The sequence below is a fragment of the Mastomys coucha genome, unplaced genomic scaffold (genome assembly GCF_008632895.1).
Source record: "Mastomys coucha isolate ucsf_1 unplaced genomic scaffold, UCSF_Mcou_1 pScaffold5, whole genome shotgun sequence".
Lineage (NCBI taxonomy): Eukaryota > Metazoa > Chordata > Mammalia > Rodentia > Muridae > Mastomys > Mastomys coucha.
In genome coordinates this window covers 81559002-81567727 of record NW_022196911.1, presented here as the reverse complement: position 1 = coordinate 81567727, position 8726 = coordinate 81559002, and the positions used below count along the sequence as shown (strand labels likewise).

At 47.7% G+C, this 8726-nt stretch overlaps 1 protein-coding gene and 2 long non-coding RNA genes across 14 annotated transcripts in view; 2 read left to right on the top strand and 1 right to left on the bottom strand.

The window, feature by feature from the left end:
- The window catches only part of LOC116078972, a 49968-nt gene extending 47870 nt beyond the window's left edge, over window positions 1-2098 (top strand). The window contains exons 3-4 of the long non-coding RNA XR_004113691.1: window positions 793-879; window positions 1478-2098. This is a non-coding gene — a long non-coding RNA (uncharacterized LOC116078972). The remainder of the gene's footprint in view (window positions 1-792; window positions 880-1477) is intronic.
- Bcas3 (BCAS3 microtubule associated cell migration factor) overlaps window positions 1-8726 on the bottom strand; it is a 484435-nt gene that overhangs the window by 41670 nt on the left and 434039 nt on the right. The gene's annotated exons all lie outside the window — the stretch shown is intronic.
- On the top strand, window positions 4062-7708 carry LOC116078971. The gene is made up of 3 exons (XR_004113690.1): window positions 4062-4126; window positions 4615-4758; window positions 7451-7708. It is a non-coding gene; the product is annotated as an uncharacterized LOC116078971 (long non-coding RNA).

Below are 8726 nucleotides of genomic sequence, written 5' to 3'. Positions count from 1 at the left end.
CCCTCCCCCTTAGGAGGCCTCAGGGCAGTCTCACTATGGCCCTCCCCCTTAGGAGGCCTCAGGGCAGTTTCACTATGGCCCTCCCCCTTAGGAGGCCTCAGGGCAGTCTCACTATGGCCCTCCCCCTTAGGTGGCCTCAGGGCAGTCTCACTATGGCCCTCCCCCTTAGGCCTCAGGGCAGTCTCACTATGGCCCTCCCCCTTAGGTGGCTGGCAGTGTTCTCCTCACTGCAGCCACTGGCCCTGTCCCTACCTTTTTAGGCTCTCTTGAGTCTACCTCTTGCTCTCCATAGGCCTCAGACACTGATTCTTACCAGGATCATTCCAGGTCTTTAAACTAGCCTCCTGCTGCATTCATATGGCTTCCCTGAAATCTCTTCCTTCAGCCATCGCAGTGACCTTTTCTGTGATGTGATCTGAAGACTTTGCTCATCTGTCCTTAGGAAGAAGGCCTCTCAGAACAGCCACCACCTAGCCCCACTGGCTCTCCAACCTCTAGCCCTTCCTTGCCTCTGCATCAGGAATGTTCTTCCCTGACCAAGTCGTATCCATTCTTGCTAACCCGGATGGATATAGGCTTCCCAACAGCGGGTACTGTAGTCTTGCTCTCTGCTCTGTGCTGTAGATGAATCAATGCAAACACCTCAGTGCCTATTGGGATGCTGATAACAATTTTGACAAAAGTCACAGATTAGGAACTGGAGCAAGAACCATAAAATAGTTTCTGCTACATCCTTCCCAGGAGATTATGAGTCCCTGAAGGACAACATCTGTTCATTCTTTCTTTTTTTAGGAATGTGTCTCCCATGCAGTCTTGTTTCCTGACAGCTGTTGGAGGGAAAGCAAGGAAGAAATCAAGGTTGTCACCCTGAAGAAGAGGGTAAGAACATTGTGACACCAGGATCCAAATAGCATTTGAAGAACAGTTTTACAGAGAAGTAAACAGCTTTTTTTTAATTGTTTTTATTTTTTTCATTGTTTGTCAGTATGACTGGAGACAGCTCACAGCGAGGCAACTAGAGCAGGTGAATTTCAGATCAGTGTGAGAGGTGGTGCCACGTGACCAGACAAGGCGCCTCCTGCAGCTTCAACACTCATTCCCAGCACTGGCTCCTCTGGAAGTCTTCCTGGGGGTCCCCATTGCCACTTGGCTACAGCATGTTCCTACCTATTGCCCTCGGTGTGGCACAGGTGGGGTTCAGGGACATGACCTACTGAAGTTCTGTAGGCCCTGGCCGAGCGTCCCAGGACACAGTCACTGGGCTTCCAGGGCCCTTGTTCTATCACTTACGAGTTTGTAACTGGGACAAGTTCCTTACCTCTCAGGGTTCGCTTTTGTCATCTATAAAATGGGAATAGCAAAATATACTAGAGCTTAGATACGTAGGCTCAGAAAAGTGTCTGGAATCCAGTAAATATTTCACTGAGCTCCCTCCCCTTGAGTCTGCATGGAAAGCTGTGACACTCCTCTGTTTCAGGTCTGCAGAGACTGGACTCAGAGGTCAAGCCAATGGACATTTCAGACAGTTTTCTCCACCGGCATTAAACAGAACTTTTCTTCCTGGTTTTTCAATTACACTAAAATGATCCATCAATCAAAGGACTTGCTTCTCCAAGAGAATACAAATGCACTCACTGTGAATTACATCACCTCTTCCTGAGGGATGGTCTGCCAATCGGGAGAGAAGATCAGTGCTCACATCTGCAAGGGACCAGTGTTTCCCTTCCTTGTCACTGGCCTTTGTGGACGTTCTAAATCAGTTTCTGACTTCAATGAGGACTATGGTACCTCCACTATAATTACCTCTCCAACCATCCCTGACAATTGCCAGGGAAGTGCAATGCTCAGGTGCAAGACTAAATTTGGCTCCAACTGGTGAGATGATCGGTGGGTAAAGGCAGCTGCTGCCAAGCCTGATGGCCTGAGTTTGACCTGGAACCTTCATGGTGTAAAGACAGAACTGACTCCTATGAGTTGTCCTCTGACCTTTCCACACAATGTGTTGTGTGTGATGCACGTGCTTGTTTGTAGGCACGTCTACCATATTACACTTAATAAAGTGCAATAAAAATCAATAAACTTGGCTATGAAACCCACACACCAATGACTGTCACCTCCACCCCAGCAGGCCATTTACCTGGATCTTGACATGTACAATTGGCATACCTAGTTGTTGTAAGTTTAAAACTCCCACATTTTCTTCATGGAACTTTCTACTGGTTCAGATCTGTCACATCCTTACTCTTAGTAAGAATACTGTCTGACCTCACTGAACTAGGCAGCTCCTAGAGCCCTCCCCACTCAATTCACTGGCTTCCTCTTTTTTGACAGTGTTTCAATTTGTGCTGGCTAGTTTTATGTCAACTTGACACAAGCTAGAGTCACTGGAGAAGAGGGAATCTTAATTGAGAAAACGCCTCTATAAGACTGGGCTGTGGGCATTTTCTTAACTAGTGATTATTGTGGGAAGGCCTGGCCCACTGTTATTGGGGCCAGCCATGGGCAGGTGGTCCTGGGCTCTATAAGACTGAGTAAGCCATGGAGAGCAAGCCAGTAAGCAGCACCCCCTCCATGGCCTCTGCATCAGCTCCTGCCTCTAGGTTCCTGCCATGTTTGAATTCCTATCCTAACTTCCTTCAGTATGAACAGAAGTGTAAGCCTAATAAACTCTTTCCTCCCCAAGTTGTTTTGATCATGGTGTTTCCAACATGGCAATAGTATAACCTTAACTATATCCTAGAGTTCAGGCCTCGTAGACAGTCTGGTAAAACTGGAATGACGCTGTTGCATCCTTTCCCCCTCATGGTGTGTTTGCCATGCCTGGGGTGTGCCATCCAATTACAGATGCACACTGCTCTGCTCCAGGGCTGTAGGGCTGTGACAGAGGAAAGCTGCACTTGGGTCAACCGGCACCATGAGAAATTTATCAGCTGGACCCTGCTTGTTCCCAACCTTTATTTAGTCTTTCCATTTGTTTCTGGCCAGTTCCCTCCTGTATTTTCCCCCTCTTTCCAAGCCCCCCAAACCTGTCACTGCTCTCTCTTCATTCTTGGCAGATGACCTACCAACTAACTGCCTTTGGGATTTCTTTCCTAGTTCTTTCTTTTAAAGATTCAGAAGTCTGTTCATTTTAAAAGCGACTCCATGAAGGAGTGACAAACCCAGAACACAGCCCCAGAAGAATCTCCCAGCAACCAACTGGGCATGACAGAGTCACCTCTGAGGAGGAGGAGGAGGAGGAGGAGGTGGGGGAAGGAGGCAGGGCACCACAGGGCTTCTCTGCCCGCCCCGCCTCTTCTTCCCACTGAACACGCTCTGCAGAGGTTTGGGGTTTGCCCTTGTCACTACCATTCTGTATCAAATAGCAGGTGCTGTGTAAAGCCAAGTGGCGTCCTAAGATGGTGACAATAATGGCAGCAGGCAAGCCCTTGACCTAGGCAGAGGGTTCATAATCCAGTTTACCCCGAGTCTTCTCTAAAGGAGAAGAGATAGAGTAGCCATGGCTTCTGAAAGGTATGTAAGAGTGTGTGTGTGTTCAGTTTATGACAAAATACCCATCCTGGGAGGCAAACACGGGATTGGAGTGATAGCCCCTCTTTGCCATGGCCACTAGCTTCATTGGTAACATAGGCCCTAGAACTCCACAAGACTCATCTTTCACACTCTTTGCCTTTTGGTATGCCCCCAAAACACTGTGCTTCCTTCCACCTTGGACCTTACAGTTCCTTTTAGCTCTTCTTTTGATCCCAGGTAAATAGCTGCTTCTGGGACTCCATCTCTGACCTCCTTTGGGTTAGGTCAGGTGTGTGTGTCAGTGAACAAATGCTTGGCTGGCCCAACTGGTTTATCTTCTCTTCATCTAGAACATCAACCTCACGAGAGCAGAGACATCACCTGCCTTGTTCTCTGCAGAAGCTCCAAAACTTAGCAGCCACTGCCTTTCATGTCTGGGTATCAGTCTCAGAGAGTTACAGTTTCCACATGTCATATAACAGTCATATCTATGCAAAGAGGGAAAAAAGTCTCTGTGAGGTCACAAGAGATCCTGCAAGGGTTCCAGAGTCACATTGGTATCACATGTACTGCTGCAGCTCTCAGCACAAGAGCTTGAAGGAAGAGGCGACTGGTAAGAGGTTGGGCCTTTTTAAACCATTAGAGGATGATCAGCACAGGTGAATGGACGCAGGCTCCTTTAAGTGGAGAAAGTGGCTTGCTGGCTTAATATGAGCACCACTAGACTCATTATATAGGGGCTCCTTGTGAGGGTCCTTTAGGCTTCACCAAAAAGTTCATTTGGATTGGAGCTTTATGCCAATCCAGTTTCCTCTACTTGTCCCCTAGTCTTCCAGCTCCTCACCATAGCAAGTAACCTTATTTGCCAACTCTTGTCTAACAACCCAGCCAGGATTTTCTCCCCACACACATTTCAACTGGCCAACTGCATATGTGCCTGCATCTAAGTCAGGGTAGAATGACCTGACTTCTGCACCCAAGCACCCAGAGCCCCAAACCCTGTGGAAGGGGAAGGATTGGGGTGGGGTGGTCTAGAGAGGCATCCACAGAGGCTGAGCTGAACACACACACACACTGACACAGATTCACTTCTCTTTCTAGGCAGAATGCCCAACTGGCACTGTTTTTAGAGGAATTAAGCAGCTTTTGACTTAGACGGAGGATAATCACAGGTTCCTGGAGGATAATGCTGAGAGGGGAGACATCAGATCACACTCAGAACCGGGAGGGGACTGGAAGTGGAATGTGAGTGCTCTTGTATCCATGGCACAACCTCTGCATGCACTTGCACAGTTGGTACTCTATTTTGTTTTTATTTTGTAGCACAGGCTAGCCTTAAACTCCTGGTGATTCTCCTGCCTCAGCTCTAAAGTGCTGCGATTATAGGCATGAGCTACCATAATTGCCTCTAATCAGTACTTCTTGTACTCAATAATTACTTTTAGTTACTAATATTAGTAATAACTATTAATTATTACAATTATAGCAGTACTATGGACTGAGATGGGGCCTTGCCCAGTGTTCTACCACTAAGATACATCTCGAGGCCCCTCAGCCTGTACCACTCAAGTGGGGTTATCCATCAGCTGGGGAGCTTTTCTGTTTGTTTTGTAGTTGGAGACAGGGTGCTGCTGTGTAGCACAGGTTGTCTGTCTCAGGCTTTTAAGAGTTGGTATCACAGGTGTGCACTTTCATATTCAGGGGGCTTCTCAGATCTATGGGCTAGAGCACAACCAGGATCAGGTTTAAGACTGGGGCTCTGGCACCTGAGTCTGTAAAAGGCTCAGCAGGTGCTTTTCTCTGTCACCTGAAATCATGCCCAGATCTCACTCCTGTTAAGTTGGGCATCAATGTCTTGGTTCATTAGAACATAGAGAACAGGGGCAATTATGTGAATGCCTATCAGAGGGCACGATGGCATCATATACAATGGTGGGTTCAATAGAAGGGCTAATTTTGCTGGTCTGAATGGCATTTTCTAGAAACATTACCATTCCTAGCCCTGGCCAGTGTGCCAGGAAGAATCACAGAGGCCATCCTGCTCTACATACCGAGTACAGTCTGGGCTTCCATAGAGAGACATTGTCTCAAAGCAACCACCACCACCACCACCACCACCACCACCAACAACAACAACTTTGACCCCAACTTTAACCCCATGTTGTAAGATTATACCACCTACTACCACTCCTTGTTAGGGTCCAGTTCCCCACCTCGGCGACCTCTCCACTGATGCACTAGGCCCTGCCCACTGTGCACTAGGCCCCACCCACTACAAACTAGACCCCGCCCACTGTGCACTAGGCCTCACTACGCACTAGGCCATCAATACACTAGTATTCTTTCCATTAATAAAAAGAAAGAAAAAGACTCTCTTGATCCCATTTCCTTGTCTCCTAGCCACAGCCTCATGTCTCCTGTGCCTCTAATGAAAGCTCCTGGAAAGAGAAAGCTGGCCTGCTGTCTAACACCTTTCCTCCCTTTCTCTCTTTGAATCCATTCCAACCAGGTTTTTGCCTCTACCTCTCTTGAGTCTACTCTTCCTAAGTTACTGATTGCTATGTTTTTAAATCCCCTCCTCTGGCAGTTTCTCACCTGACTGGGTGTATTAGCAGGTCACACGTGCATCTAAAAGTGGACTCCTCACTAGGATGCCAGGATTCCACATTTACCCGCTGTTCCTCCAATCCACACCTACCTCATTATTTCCTATTTCCTCTCTCTGCCTGTAGCACCTGCTGTTTCCAGGTGGCCTTCCATTCAGAGCTAAAGAGGCTCTATCTGCTTTACTTCTGTGGTCAGCCCAAACTGGGTATAGTCACAGAGTATAGAACTGTGCATGGTGGGTGGGGCCAAGTACATCAGTGGGGAGGTCAGCAGGGTGGGAAAGGGGCATGGTTGTCTGATACAGACTCCAAATCCCCCTCTCCCTTCTTGTCCCTTCCTTTTCTTGGTAAAGTCACGGTCTAAGCCCTCACCTGAATGGTAGAGAGGTCAGATACCAACCTTCAAGTGCTGAGATTCCCAAGTTTCCATGCCAAGCTTTGGTAGGGTTGACACAGTATTAGAAAGTCAAAGGTGTTTGAGCTACATGAGTAGAATACAATTTTATTCAGGAAAATGAGAAATTTACAACAACAACAGCAACAACAACAAAAAATTACACAAAAGAGGAAGAATCCGAGTGCCCAGGACTCTGAGATCCCTTAAGATTGTCTATCCCATCTCATCTTCTGATGTGACCCAGTGTCTGGTTCTTACTCACGAGCCCAAGTCTTTCCTTCACTGGCTTCTTACGGTACCCTAGGAGTGTGGCAGTAAACCAAGGGCAAAGGGGTAACTGCCACCACTGGAGTGTGGGCTCAGGCTGAGCATAGTGGATGACTACCTGATGCACGTTCCTTCAGAACAACTGCACCAGGACGCAGTGGACAAAAGGACAAGAGGAAATGGGAGAGTCAGACCAGCGTTTGTAATGTTCTGTTTTTGAGATCAAGGTATTAGACTCTGACTGGAAGTGTGGTGTAAAGAGGAATGGGAAGGCCTGGTGAAGAGAGACAAGGGCTTGTTCTTTTGCTAAGGGCCCCAGTCAGCCTTCCCACTCTGAAGACTGATAATGGCACACAACTTTGTCAGTGTCCCAGAGGAAAAATGTACCCTTCCTGGGGAAGGAAAAAGTCATAAATCAGGGTGTGGATGGCTGGTGCTATGCTTGCCCCCCCCAGGCCCCCTTTGTGCTATCGTGATGGTAGCCTCCTACCCTGGGAAGAGCCTTCTCCTTTAGCCTGGGTGGAGCCCGACTCCGCTCTGCAAGCCCTACCTCCACTCAGCCAACAATGCTAGAGAAACATCTGCTACCCCTAACCTTCTCCTTCCCCAAAGAAATGATTAAAAAGTTAAAGAAACACTTCCATATGGAAGACTCCAATCCCAACAGGTCACCACAAGATACTTCAAACGCAATAAAACAGGAAGAGCTGAAAGAAAAGCAGAGAGAACCCACACGATCTTTTATACAAGAAAAAGAACAAAATAAAGCCCTGGGTAACTTTACGCAGTTCAGAACACCATTTGGCAGTTAAGTATGTCCTTAATCTGCCCAATTTGCTTATTACAGTCAAGGTTTAAAAGAATGAGAGCCTTGGCCAGAAATGCTGCACTAACTTCTATTCCTAAAGTAAACTCACAAACTGAATTAACTTGTTCGTCTGAAATATTTCAAAGTTGAAAGTGTTCACGTCCCCCTCCCCAGTATGCCCCTGACAGAGACTATCCTAGGAAAGACAGTCTTTTAAAATCAGAACCACTTGAGTGGATTGATGGGTATTCATCCACTTACTGGGGGCCCCTGTAATAAGCAAGATCCAGAGCTAGCCATTGTGGTACCACATCAAGGGTGACTCTAGGCCTAGCTTTGAGGGGCTTAGACATGGGGAAGACACTGTGATTTCCAGGTCAAAACTCAGACCAAACATCCAAGGAGAGCTTGAGTGCAGGAGGGAGAGAGGCTGCCCAGAGCCAGGCCCTCACATCATCTCTAATTCCCCAGGTATAAGGCAAGGGCAGAGTCCATGGGTGTTCTGACAGCTGTGAACTTTAATTTCTTTCTTTCTTTTTGTCTGTCATCTGCCTGTCTGCCTTTAAAACTGTATGGCATGTGTAACAAGCCTCATCCACAAACGCTGTGGACATTTTGAAGCCAAAGGGGGTGGGGAGAGAGATGGGATAATGAAGAACTTTTAAGGAATGAGCAAAAAAGAAGAAAAGGAAAAGAAAGACCACCCCTCCCCCCAGATCTCAGCCGTCTTGACCGTAGAAGTGGTGGTCTTCTTCAGAGAGGAGGCAGTTCACTAGAGCCTGGCAAGTCAAAGGCCAGCAGGGAGTCTGTCAAGAATTGGCAGAGAGATGGCTAGGAGCCCCCTGCTGCTCCAGGGGGAAATTCTGGGGCAGTGGTGTTCCACAGGCAGAGGTGAGCCTCCCATCCTGGAGGCTGCAAGCTGACTTCTCTGGCCACCTCCCTTGGGCCTTAAATTGCTTCCTGAGGCGAGGACCCTGGCTAATGGTTTATTTACAACAGGAAGAAGCAATTACCTTGGGGAACACTGAGTCATCTGTCCCACCATCAGCCAGGACATTGGCACTCTTTACCAATAACCCCCAAGATATATGAACCAGTAATGGCCTCACTTAAAGATCTGACCATCGTTCCATTC